The 13,727-nt window shown below is 33.5% G+C and overlaps 1 protein-coding gene across 1 annotated transcript in view; it reads right to left on the bottom strand.

Annotated features, from left to right (window-relative positions):
• Positions 1-13,415, bottom strand: part of LOC120144290 (alpha-soluble NSF attachment protein 2-like) — a 28,994-nt gene extending 15,579 nt beyond the window's left edge. Inside the window, exons 1-2 of the mRNA XM_039158393.1 lie at positions 13,405-13,415; positions 4,977-4,981 (exon numbers count right to left, since the gene is read on the bottom strand). The gene's annotated coding sequence lies outside the window, so the exon portion shown is untranslated. The remainder of the gene's footprint in view (positions 1-4,976; positions 4,982-13,404) is intronic.
• Between the last annotated feature and the right edge of the window lie 312 nt (positions 13,416-13,727).

Raw genomic sequence — 13,727 nt, 5'->3', positions numbered from 1 at the left:
TGTTTGTTCGTTTTCTTGTTATGTTTATCACATTAGCATGTTCGATTCCTGATTTATGTGATTTATTTATAATCTGTAAATTGTTGAGTTTCTACAGTTTGACTGGGATCCTCTACGAGGGCTTAATTCTTATATTGTTTAGGTTTGAGATCCTCTACCAAGGGCAATATCCCTATCTCGTTTCTGTGTGGGAACCTCTATGGAGGTCTACATCTCCATCTTATCTTTTGTATTCCACTTTAGATACCTATTCGAAGTGTAACGTCCCCATCCTATTTTACATGTGACAAAAGGTAAAGTTGTGGGAATTTTCTGTTGTTCTGATAATGATCAACTAGTTTACCACTACTTGAGTTTTAATTTGCATTTTATGAGATGTCTGAACTTTTTTTTTTGTTATCAATATTTGATGTAATTAAAGGACACATTGAGCTTTATAGCTCATTATTTTGGTTTCTATCTTTTCAGATCCTTTTGGCCTTTAGGATTACATCTGATACTTAGAGGATCGATTGCTAAATCATTTCGTTGTATTCCGTATTTAAATTTTTAGACTTTGTATTCTTTATACAAATTTTTATCAGATTATATTGTTTGGGTGTTTTTGAGACTTTATGTTACTTTGATGAGTTTCGGTAGCATGCATTATTTTATGGGAACTCAGACTTTACTTTTGGGTTATGTAGACTTACTACTGCTACAAGTTACAAACTGAATCTATTTTGGGAATTTGGTATTTTGAAATAAATTTAGAATCGCAATGACTTTTGTCATTTTAAAACATGTGATCTCTGATATCTTGTCGTAACGTCTAGGCTAGGTTTAGGGAGTTATATTTAGTGGTATTAGAACTTAGGTTTAATTTTCGTACTTTATTACCTCTAAATATATATTATTCTGTAAAATAATTTTTTCATGCATCGAAAACATTTTGGGTATGGGAAATATTTTCTAAAACCTATTATGATTATAAATTTTTGTTAAATGATTTAATTTTATCTATTTTTAAATATAAAATTTGTATACAAGTTATTTTGATTTGAGATTTTAATACCAGATCTGACTTTAAGTTCTTCTTATATTCGATCTCAGACTCAGTAGATAGTATGCCACCTCATAGAGGTCAATGTCCTCTGTACCATCCCGTAAGGATGGTAACACTTCGGGCCATGGAGTTCAAGCGGTTGATATTGTTAAGGATCATCTAGTTCATATGGTTTAGACATCCGAGGGGCGTACTCGAGCGTCCAATTCTTTGTCCGATGGTCCAATTCTTCTGATTCGATGGAGCATACACCTGTCACTGAAGGCAAAACCACGAATGATTTGGAGGATGTTGATGTTGGTTGAGTATTATCATGATTACTTTAGAGATCAGTTGGGGTTCAGTCAGATGATATTATCGTTATTGTATTGTCTTTTATGTTTTGTAATGGAGCTGAGTATTTTAGATGGTTCATTGGAACATCCCTGTCTGTTGGGAAATATTGAATTGAGGAGTCCAAATGTCTTCTTAATGAGATGGATTACCCTGAATGATTGAGACTTCAAGCAGTCGTCTCACTGTTAAAAGATGACACCCTAAGTTGGTGGGATTCGGTTAAGATAACAACTCTGAGGGATTAACTGACTTATAAGTTTTTCCAAAAGGTTTTTCAGAGTCAGTTTGTTGGTAGTCGATATTTGAAAAAGCGAAAACATGAATTCATGGATCTAAAGTAGTGCGATATGATAGTTCAGGACTATGAGTTAAAGTTTTTATGCCTTAGTAAGTATACTACTGAACTGATCACTACATAAGAAGGTAAGTGCTTGTGGTTTAAGAAGGGTATGCATGTTGAAATTGGTAGTAGGGTGGCTGCTCATCATGAGCGGGAGTTTGTTAAGCTCATGGATCGAGCTAAAATTATCGAAGATATGGAAGATTTTAAAAGAGAACAACGTAATTGCAAAAGGAAACAATCAATTTATGAGGTTATTCTGATTTAATTTATTGTCATAGTAAACGTTTGAAGGATGGTATTTAAATATATGACTCTAAATCTAGGTTTGCTGCTTCTTCTGATCGGTTAAAGAGAGGGGTGTTTCTTTTGCACAGCGGATTATTTCTACTTATACTTCTTGTAGTAGGAAGCATAATAGAGAATGTTACAAGAAGTTATGAGCGTGTTTTAGGTGTGGCTCCATTGAGCATTTTATAAGGGATTGTTCAAAGCCTACTTCGATATATTAAACTTTTGTTCGTTCTCAAGGATCATCTCAGACACCGATGGATCGTAGCCAGAGTAGACTCACATCATTTAAATTTGCATTGGGTTCTTCCAGTAGGGGACGATTTGCTCAGGGTAAAGGTTCTATGAGGTCAGAGGCTAGGTAGCCTACATTTGTTTATGCTACGAGACATATTGAGGAGCGTACTGAGTCATACGTTATTACATGTACTTTTTCCAATTATTTTGTTTATTATTTTGTATTGTTTGATAGTGGGTCTACGCATTCTTATGTTGCGAGTTCTATTACACACAATCTTGAAATCCCAATTGAGTCAACCACATGTTTTATTATTGTTCAATCTCTTAAGGGACAATCTATAATGGTTGATAAACTCTATCAAAACTTTCAGCTTGAGCTATGTATAGAGACCTTTTCAGAAAACCATATGAAACTCTTGTTGGATAAGTTCAATCTTATTATTGGTATTGATTGGTTGAAGAAGCATCAAGTTAATATGAACTACGAATGTAAAAGAACAATTTTGAAGATTTTTGATGATAGGGATATTATTTTGATCGGTGAGTAATAATTATATGTCGAATGTGATATCATCCTTGGTAGTTGAGCAAATGATTCGAAAGGGTATTGTAGCGTACCTTGTTTATATTCTGGGTACACGGAAGTCTACGTTTGGAATTGAAAAGATTCATACTGTGATAGACTTTTCAGATATCTTCCCAAAAGAGTTTCCTGATGTATCGTCTGAGAGGGAAGTAGAGTTCGAAATTAAACTATATTCGGGTACCATACTAGTGTTGCTGAGTTAATCGATCGATGGAAGCGGCCAAGAGGGGGGTGAATTGGCAATTAAAATTTTGGTGGAAGCTTTTGCAGAAAAATGAAAGTAATTGCACAATGATTTAGAGTGGTTCGACTTTCTCAATCAAAGTCTACGTCTATTACCTTAGCTATCCACACTAAGGATTTTCCAACAAATTCACTAATTTGTTATTTCTTTTGAGGCCAAAGAGATAACCTTACAACTCCCTCAAGAATATACCCCAATTCTTGAGAACACTCTTTCTCAAAGAGAATATTACAAATTTGCAAACTTACAAGGAAATCCTCACAAGGTAGAATGTTTGCACAATTCTAGAACAAAGAAAAGAAACTAAAAAATGAATACAATTGAGTACAAATAGTGTTCTTGAAAGCAAAATGAATATTGAATGAAAAATAGGCTTGAAATGCTCAAACTTGAGGTTTGATGCTTTCTCTTTGATTCTCTCTTGATTCTAGTTGATTGTTGTTTCTTATTTTTAATCAATGGCTTCTAAGCTTGTTTAAATATACCTTTAAATGATTCTGAACGTTGGGGATGATTAGTGGAGTCAATAGAGCCGTTTTAGTGTGAAATCAATTAATAAAACAGCTTGGAGCGTGGGGGGAATCGGTACCCCCTCATGGGGAATCGGTTCCCTAAGTGTAAAATTCAAATATTTCGACCGTTAAACAGGGGGGAATCGGTTCCTTCCGAGCATTCTGTTTTTCTTGGAGCCAAACCATTCAGGGGGGAATCGGTTCCCTTTGGACATTCTGGAATTTTTGGCTTTGAAATGGTTCGAAATATTTTGTAAAATTGTTTTGAAATTATTTTAAGTTTAAAACTTAATTTTACACTTGAGTAAGGATTAAAAATTACATTTGAAATATTTGGAGTAATATTTTGATATTCGAATAATTATATCGAATATACTTAGAAAATCTTTTTGGAAAATCTTAAAATTTATTTATCTTAATTTGTTATATCGAAATATCAAAATGTTTTCAACAATCTCCCCCTTTTTGATATAACAAAACATTTTAGTAATTTTAAGATTTTGAAATCAAGTTTTGAAATTACTTCCCCTTACTATAACACTTATCCCCTTTAAAACACAACACTTTAACTTTTCTCCCCCTTTTTGTTAAATCAAAAAGACTTTTAAAAGATTTTAAACAAGGTTTTGAAATCATTTAGCCAATTGATGATAAAATATATATAGCTTAAGCTGCTAAGATCACAATCAAGAGAAACGTTAGCCATTAGTTTCATAATCAATATTCATAAACAAAGCCATTAGTTTCATAATCAATATTCATAAACAATGTGACATGGAAAAATTGGTCATAAATCTAACATGATGTAAATGATACAATAATGAATAAATTTAACCACACCAAACATATAGAAATATAAGTTCAAACCATCCATAAATCCAAACAAATTCAAAGTCAAATAATCCACAAATTCAAACATTCCAAAATATCCAAAATGTTAAAATAATAAGTTTGAAGTTTTGATCCAATAAAACTAAGCAAGAACAGGGCCTAATCGTCTATCGGTACATTAGGAGGAGATAAATGTGACCAAATATTGGTCACATCACGTGAAAGTGCATCGACCCTTTCATCCAACGAATCAAAACGACGATTCATCATTTCAGTGGTAGCGGTCAGATTTGAATCGATAGATGCAAGCCTCAAATCAATGTTCTCCATAAAAGATAGGAAGTATGGAGGCATTTGATACTCTGGACGAGGTTGTTCCTCTGGAGGTGCTTGTTCCTCGTGCTGCTCCGACTTATTGTCGGAGTCGTCTTCTTCCGGAGGTTGCTCACCGTTATAAATCCAAAGACCAGTTTCTTCATTGATCTTCCATCCCGATTTAGTTAAAGAAAATAGATTGATTTGGTTTTTGAGGGGAAAGGAAGCATCAAGACCAACTCTAAACCCAACCTTCTTAAACAGATTACTAATAATACAACCGTAAACTAAAGAAGAACATAATTTCTTATTGGGAACAAGATTTACGGTTTCGACAAGTTCAACAAAAATAATATGTGGAAGGTTAATTTTGAACACAATGAAGCCAAAATAGATCTAAGGCTCAAAGAGTAGAGTAACGGCCTCCGGATGGTCGAAACCACCAAGAGATCATTAGGTGAAGAAAACGGTCATGAAGGTCTAGAACACTTGCATTATCCGTTCGCTTATACTGAGATCCTACTGTAAGTTTTTCATTGTATAACCCTTCATTATTTAATCCTAATGCTTTGACAATGGATTCCGAGTCAAGATGAAAGAAACGTCCTAGAAGATAGGATCGGATCCCTATGGTTAAGGTTTTCTCTCGGTTTTTAATGCAAACGACATTAGAGTAAAAGATACGAACAAGTTGATGGTAGACAATTGGTTCAAGCTCGAAGAGTTTGTCAAATTTCCACTAATGAAGAGTAGGAAGATGACGAAAATTGATGTCTAACATGGCTTGAAGAGATGTGATTCGTTCTTACCAGATTTTTTAGGATTCAAAGTATTGACAAAACCTAAAGTAGATATTTTGTTTACGACCAGGTTCATTGAAACAAGAATTGCGAATGGTCATGTTTGGATCATCGGGATTAGGAATAGGAATTTGTGGGATAGGTGGAGGATTTGGAGGTGAGTTTGGAGGTTGGCTAGAACGACTAGAGGAAGCCCTAGAACGTTTATGAGACATGATTTAAGATAATCAGAATGGAAAGATAACCTGCAATTTTAAAAACATATGTATACAAAATAATCAATCCCAAAACTCAATTGAGTCCTTAATATTTCAAAGTTCTTTATACCAATCCTAATGGGCAAAGTTTTTGAAAACTATTGAAAAATAAGGTTTTGAGAATCAATATACATATAGTTTTCATAATAACATAATTAAATAAAAAACACAACAATTTGAAAATATAATTTTTTTAAATTTCAAAAATTTTCAAAATCTTTGAAAATTCTTGTGTTTTTGATGAAATTAGTTATAGAATCGAGTTTCTAATCACTAAACAATCAATGCCCGATCTAAAGTTCAACCTAGAACTAATTAAAACTAGTTCTAAAATAAAAAATTGATGAAATAGAAGTTTTAGAAAAATACCTTGAAGAATTTCGGATTTGAGTGAGATTAGATGAACTTTGCACGTTTTTGATGATTCCAACAGGTTTAGGAGATGATATTTGAAGAGAATTCTGATTAAAAACGTTGTTTTGATGAAATATGGAGATAGTGAGAGAGTATAGAGGAGAAACGACGTGAAGAGAAGAAGAGAGGGTTTGAGGTGTTCTGCCCGTGTTAAAAACCAGAACCCAGGGGGGTATCGATCCCTCTGCACTAATGTGCTAAAATCTAATTTTTAAACACTCAAAATGCTAAATTAATTTTCTCTAGTGGTATTGGAAACTCATATATTGAAAAGTAATCATGTTCAATCAATCAAATTTATCATTAAAAATTATTTGAACATAAAGTTAATTTTCACCAAAAATCATAAACTCCTCCTAACTAAAAGCAATGAATAAAAAATGGATGTCCCTTGTTCCCATATGTAATGGGGTAAGGGGGAGGTAAGATAGTAGGTTACCCCCAACACTAGGTTGAGAGCAGCTTCCGTAGAAGACCTCCAAATTATGAAATGCCCTCCATGAGACTCGACCCCACGACCTCAAGGTTAAGAACCTTGTGCTCTACCAACTGAGCTGGATGGGTTAGTTAAAATTATTTTAAGCACTAAGTGAAGATAGATTAGTTAAACCTAATTCTCTCCTAAGTGTCCAAAAACGTTCCTTGTCTAAAGGCTTTGTAAAGATATCCGCTAATTGATGCAAAGTATCAACAAATTCTAGAACTACATCTTCCTTAGTGACATGGTCTCTAATGAAGTGATGTCTTATTTCAATGTGCTTAATTCTAGACTGTTGGATGGGATTTTTAGTGAGACAAATAGCACTAGTATTGTCACACTTGGTAGGAATGGTACCTACTTCAATTCCATAATCAAAAAGTTGTTGTTTTATCCATAAAACTTGTGCAACACAACTACCGGCTGAAATATATTCCGCTTCAGTGGTAGATAATGCAACACAATTTTGTTTCTTTGAAAACCAAGAAATCAATATATTTCCAAGGAATTGGCAAGTACCGGAGGTGCTTTTCCTATCTAATTTGCATCCTCCATAATCCACATCAGAAAAGGCATGCAAGCTAAAGCTAGAGTCTCTAGGATACCAAAGTCCTAAACTAGGAGTGTTCTCAAGGTATCTAAAGATTCTCTTAACAACTAGTAAATGTGATTCCTTAGAGCATGATTGAAATCTAGCACATAAGCAAACACTAAACATAATATCCGGTCTACTTACAGTTATATAGAGCAAAGAACCAATCATTGACCTATATAATTTAACATCCACACATTTACCTCATTCATCCAAGTCAAGCTTTGTAGAAGAGCTCATTGGAGTGTCATGAGGTTTCCCATTTTCCAGTCCAAACTTTTTGAGCATATCTTTGACGTATTTAGCTTGATTGATGAAGATGCCATCTTTTCTTTGCTTGATTTGGAGTCTCAAGAAAAATGAGAGCTCCCCCATCATGCTCATCTCGAATTCGCTTTGCATTAGCTTAGAAAATTCTTGGCAAAGAACATCATTAGTAGAACCAAATATTATATCATCAACATAAATTTGAACTACTAATAAATCTTTACCTTTATGCTTTAAAAACAATGTAGTGTCAACCTTCCCTTTTGAAAAACCTTTTTCAATTAAAAAGTTTGACAATCTTTCATACCAAGCTCTAGGAGCTTGTTTTAAACCATAAAGTGCTTTTGTCAATTTAAAAACATGATCCATAATTTTTGAATCTTCAAAACCTGGAGGTTGTTCCACATACACTTATTCTTTAATAAAATCATTTAAAAATGCACTTTTAACATCCATTTGATATAATTTAAATTCATGAAAACATGCAAATGCTAATAACATTCTAATTGCTTCCATCTTAGCTACGGGAGCGTATGTTTCATCATAGTCTATGCCCTCTTCTTGAGTATACCCTTGAGCAACAAGTTTAGTCTTGTTTCTCATTATATTACCACTATCATCAAGCTTATTCCTAAATACCTATCTAGTACCTACAATAGATTTATTACTAGGCCTTTCAACTAGTGTCCAAACTTTACTTTTCTCAAATTGATTTAACTCTTCTTGCGTAGCCATAATCCAATGTTCATCATTTAATGTTTCTTTAATATTCTTAGGCTTTATTCATGAGATAAATGCAACATAATTACAAATATTTCTAAGAGAAGATCGAGTTGTTACCCCTTTGGATGGATCACCTATGATTTCACCATCCTTGACATAGTTGTACTCTCTTGGGTAAGATACTTCCCTTTCTTCAATGGTTGGATTTTTGAGAGGATCATGAGTTTCCTCATCTTTCATTTCTTCCTTTGATGATGATTCTCCAACGTCATGTCTAACGTCATTTGTATTTATAATACCTACATCATCATTTAAACAAGAATCCTTCCTCGGAAGGAGATTATCATCGAAAAAAACATGTATAGACTCTTCTACAACTAAAGTTCTTTTATTAAATACTCGATAAGCTTTAGAACTTAAGGAATAACCCAGAAAAATTCCTTCATCACTTTTAGCATCAAATTTGCCAAGATTGTCTTTACCATTATTTAAAACAAAACATTTACATCCAAAAGGATGAAAATAGCTAATGTTAGGCTTTTTATTTTTAAAAATTCCATATGGAGTTTTCTTCAAAATAGGCCTAATCATTACTCGATTAATAACATAACAAGCAGTATTTGTGGCTTTTGCCCAAAAATATTTTGGCAAATTATTTTCACAAAGCATGGTCCTAGCCATTTCTTCTAAAGTTTGATTTTTCCTTTCAACAACTCCATTTGTTGAGGGGTTCTTGGTACTGAAAAATTATGACTAATACCATTAGAATTACAAAATTCAGTAAATCCAAGATTTTCAAATTCAGTTCCATGATCACTTCTAACACTAGTTATAGAGTAACCTTTTTCGTTTTGGATTACTTTTGAAAACGTGATGAATTTTTCTAATGCTTCATCTTTAGTACTTAAGAATAGAACCCAAGTATATCTAGAATAGTCATATACCAAGACAAATGCATATTGTTTTCCACCCAAGCTAGTAGTTCTAGATGGCCCAAAAAGATCTAAATGGATCAATTGCAATACTCTACTAGTTGATACATAATTAATGGATTTAAAAGAAACTCGCTTTTGCTTTCCTTTAGCACAAGCATCACATATTTTATCATTATCAAATTTCAGTTTAGGCAGCCCTCTTACTAAGTCTCCTTGAATTAATCGTTGCAAAACACTCATACTAGCATGTCCTAGTCTCCTATGCCATAACCAACTATCATGCTCATCCTTAACAACTAGGCATAAATTAGTCATATCAATAGAGTCTAAATGCACCATGTATATGTTTCCTATTCTATGACCAACAAGCATATTAGATGCAATGTCAATAACTTTACAACCATTGGTTTCAAACATGACATTGAATCCTTTATCACATAATTGACTAATACTCAAAAGATTATGCTTTAATCCATTCACATATAAAACATTCTTAATTTGTATGGAAGAGGTATTACCTATAGTGCCTATACCTTCAATGTGACCTTTTGAGTTATCACCAAAAGTCACTTCTCCTCTATTTTTGGCATTAAGCTCAATAAATCGGCTTTTGTCCCCGGTCATGTGTCTCGAGCATCCACTATCAAGGTACCATGAATTTGAATTTGTTTCCCATGCCTTGTAGCAATGCTCCTTTTCCTACAAACATAGATTAATTTCTAATTTTTGGTACCCAAATTCTTTTGGATCTATATTCATTAGTTTCCAAAATCCTAGTCCCCTTAGGTATCCATTTGTGTAGGATATATTTATCTTTAGTAATAGTCCTTTAGGAACCCATATACTTCTAACGATTTTTCTATTAGAGGTTATTCGGGGACCTCTATGATTGTAGTTTTTAAAACTTTTTCTAACAAAGTTGGATTTTAAATTTTCTCCTTTTTCAAAACGTTTTGTTCAAACTTTATCAAAAGAAGCTTTAAGATCATCAATTTTCTTTTGATGATCATCATTGACCTTTGAAAGTAAATTTTGCAAATCCAAAATTTTCTTTTCAAACTCTTCTAGTTTGATTTGCAAATCTTTGATTTTACTTTCAAGATCGTTGTTGGTTTTGGATATGAGTTTATTTTTATTTTTCAATTTTGAAACATCATTTTTATATTTTAAAAACAATTTCTCATAATCCGAAGCCAACCCATTATATTCCTCTAATAGCTCATCATAAGATAAATCATCAAATTCAGATGAGTTAGAGGTTACCTTAGAATCTTCCTCGAATGCCATCAAGCACAAGTTTGCTACTTCTTGTTCCTCTTCATCGGAACCTTCTTCATCACTCCATGTAGCCACATGATCCTTGTGCTTATTCTTTGATTGACCCTTTCTATTCAAGTGTGGGTAATCATATTTGACATGCCTAAACTTTTTGCATTCATAGCAAATGATCGGGTCCTTCTCTTTTGGTTCATTTTTGAGGCCTTCATTTCGTTTGAATTTTCTTCCTCGGTAAGGTCTCATCATTTTTCTGAACCGTTTGGCAAACAATGCCATTTCCTCGTCATCGTCATCTTCATCAGAATCACTCTCTTTTTTTGTGGATTTGAGAGCAACTCCAATATTTTTCTTCTTCTCCTTCTCCTTTGGTGTCTCTTCAATCTTATCGAGGTCCACCTCATCTTCAAGCATCATTTCATGAGTGAGAAGGGAACCGATTTGCTCTTCAAGAGTTAAGGACTTTAGGTTCTTAGCCTTGATGATTGCAGTCTTCTTGGATTGCCATGATTTTGGAAGTGAGTAAACTAACTTCCTCACAAGCTTTTCGTTTGGAATGATCTCTCCATATGATTTGAGACCATTGACAATCGTTGAGAATCTATCTTCATAGCTTTGATATCTTCATTTGGTTTCATCCTGAAATTTTTATAACTATGTGTTAGAAGACTAATTTTAGATTCTTTTACCTCGTCGGTGCCTTCAAGAGTGACTTGTAGTTTATCCCATATTTCTTTGGTGGTTGTACAAGATGAAACTCTTCCATATTCATCTGGTCCAAGAGCACAAAATATGATATGGATGGCTTTGGAGTTGAGCTGGAACATTCTTGTCTCTCATTCACTTCACAATCTTGGATGAGTGAGAGGCTTGATATATCCGACTTCTACAACATTCCATGCTCCCATGTCACTGGCTTGAATTAAATACATCATCCTATTCTTCCAATAGACATAGTTAGCTCCATTGAAGAAATGAGGCTTGTTGACGGGCATCGAATCGAGACTGGAGTCGACGTTTGAAGTGGAGCCATTGATGACTTTGATTATCGATGTAACTCTTCCCGAATCGACTCAAGAGGCGATTAAACCTTCAAATGAGTTAGGCTCTGATGCCAATTTTTGAGTTAATCGATCGATGGAAGCGGCCAAGAGGGGGTGAATTGGCAATTAAAATTTTGGTGGAAGCTTTTGCAGAAAATTGAAAGTAATTGCACATCGATTTAGAGTGGTTCGACTTTCTCAATCAAAGTCTACGTCCACTACCTTAGCTATCCACACTAAGGATTTTCCAAAAAATTCACTAATTTGTTCTTTCTTTTGAGGTCAAAGAGATAACCTTACAACTCCCTCAAGAATATACCCTAATTCTTGAGAACACTCTTTCTCAAAGAGAAGACTATAAATTTGCAAACTTACAAGGAAATCCTCACAAGGTAGAATGTTTGCACAATTCTAGAACAAAGAAAAGAACACTAAAAAATGAATACAATTGAGTACAAATAGTGTTCTTGAAAGCAAAATGAATATTGAATGAAAAATAGGTTTGAAATGCTCAAACTTGAGGTTTGACGCTTTCTCTTTGATTCTCTCTTGATTCTAGTTGATTGTTGTTTCTTATTTTTGATCAATGGCTTCTAAGCTTGTTTAAATACACCTTCAAATGATTCTGAATGTTGGGGATGATTAGTGGAGTCAATAGAGCCGTTTTAGTGTGAAATCAATTAATAAAATAGCTTGGAGCGTGGGGGGAATCGTTACCACATCATGGGGAATCGGTTCCCTAAGTGTAAAATTCAAATATTTCGATCGTTAAACAGGGGGAATAGGTACCCCCTTGGGGGGAATCGGTTTTCTCCGAGCATTATGTTTTTCTCAAAGCCAAACCATTTAGGGGGAATCGGTTCCCTCTGGACATTCTGGAATTTTTGGCTTTTAAATGGTTCGAAATGTTTTGTAAAATTGTTTTGAAATTATTTTAAGTTTAAAACTTAATTTTACACTTGAGTAAGGATTAAAAATGACATTTGAAAGATTTGGAGTAATATTTTGATATTCGAATAATTATATCGAATATACTTAGAAAATCTTTTTGGAAAATCTTAAAATTTATTTATCTTAATTTGTTATATCGAAATATCAAAATGTTTTCAACAAGTGTCCATGTCACCTTATTACATGTCACTTAAAGAATTGAGAGAGTAAAAGGTTCAATTGTAATATTTGTTGGATCGAGGTTTTATTCATCCTAGTACTTCTCCATTGAGGGCTTCAGTGCTCTTTGTTAAGAAGAATAATGTAATGTTGTGCTTGTACATCCATTATCGGAAGCTGAATAAGTCAATAATTAAAAACAAATACCCATTATTGTGCATTGACGATTTGTTTGATCAATTCCGTCATGTAATTATTTTCTCTAAAATTAATCTTCGATCTTGCTATTATCAGCTTAAAGTGAATGACTCTAACATTCTGAAGATAGCTCTTCATACTTGATATGGTCATTATGAATTCTTAGTGATGTCATTCGGGTTGACTAATTTCCCTAATACTTTCATGGATATGATGAATCAAGTGTTCCAACCATATCTAGATCAGTTCGTCGTTGTTTTTATCAACAATGTCCTTATTTATTCAAAGTTTGAGGTTGAACACAGTGAGCACTTGAGGGTTGTTTTACAGACCTTGAAGGAAAATAAACTTTATGTGAAGTTTTATAAATGTGAATTATGGCTTAGCAAAGTAATAATTTTAGGTCACATTATTTTTGCATAAAGTTTTTCTATTGATCCGAAGAAGATTGAGGCTATCCTTAATTGGAAGAAATCCAAGTATGACAAATATCTGTAGTTTTATAAGCTAGGAAAGTTATTATCAAAGGTTTGTCTAGGGATTTTCTATGATTGCATCTCTTTTGACAAAACCTTTAAGGAAAAATATGCCCTTTGTTTGGAATGAGACTCAACGGTGGAGTTTTGAGTAGTTGAAATCGATTATAACTTAAACTCTAATTTTGATTCAACCAGGGTCTGGAAAGGATTATATAGTTTATGGTACATGATTCCCACACTGTTTTAGGTTCTTTTCTAATACATGATAGGAGAGTAGTAGCTTATGTACCTCGTCATTTAAAGTTGTATGAGTGTAACTACCCTACTCATGATCTAAAGTTGGTTGTAATAGTGTTTTAACCGAATATCTAGAGACACTATCTTTATAGAGAGAAGTGTTATATTTATATCGATCA

Source organism: Hibiscus syriacus, unplaced genomic scaffold, assembly GCF_006381635.1.
Source record: "Hibiscus syriacus cultivar Baekdansim isolate YM2019G1 unplaced genomic scaffold, ASM638163v2 tig00110888_pilon, whole genome shotgun sequence".
In the NCBI taxonomy this organism is placed as follows: Eukaryota; Viridiplantae; Streptophyta; class Magnoliopsida; order Malvales; family Malvaceae; genus Hibiscus; species Hibiscus syriacus.
This window is presented reverse-complemented; position numbering and strand designations above follow the sequence as displayed.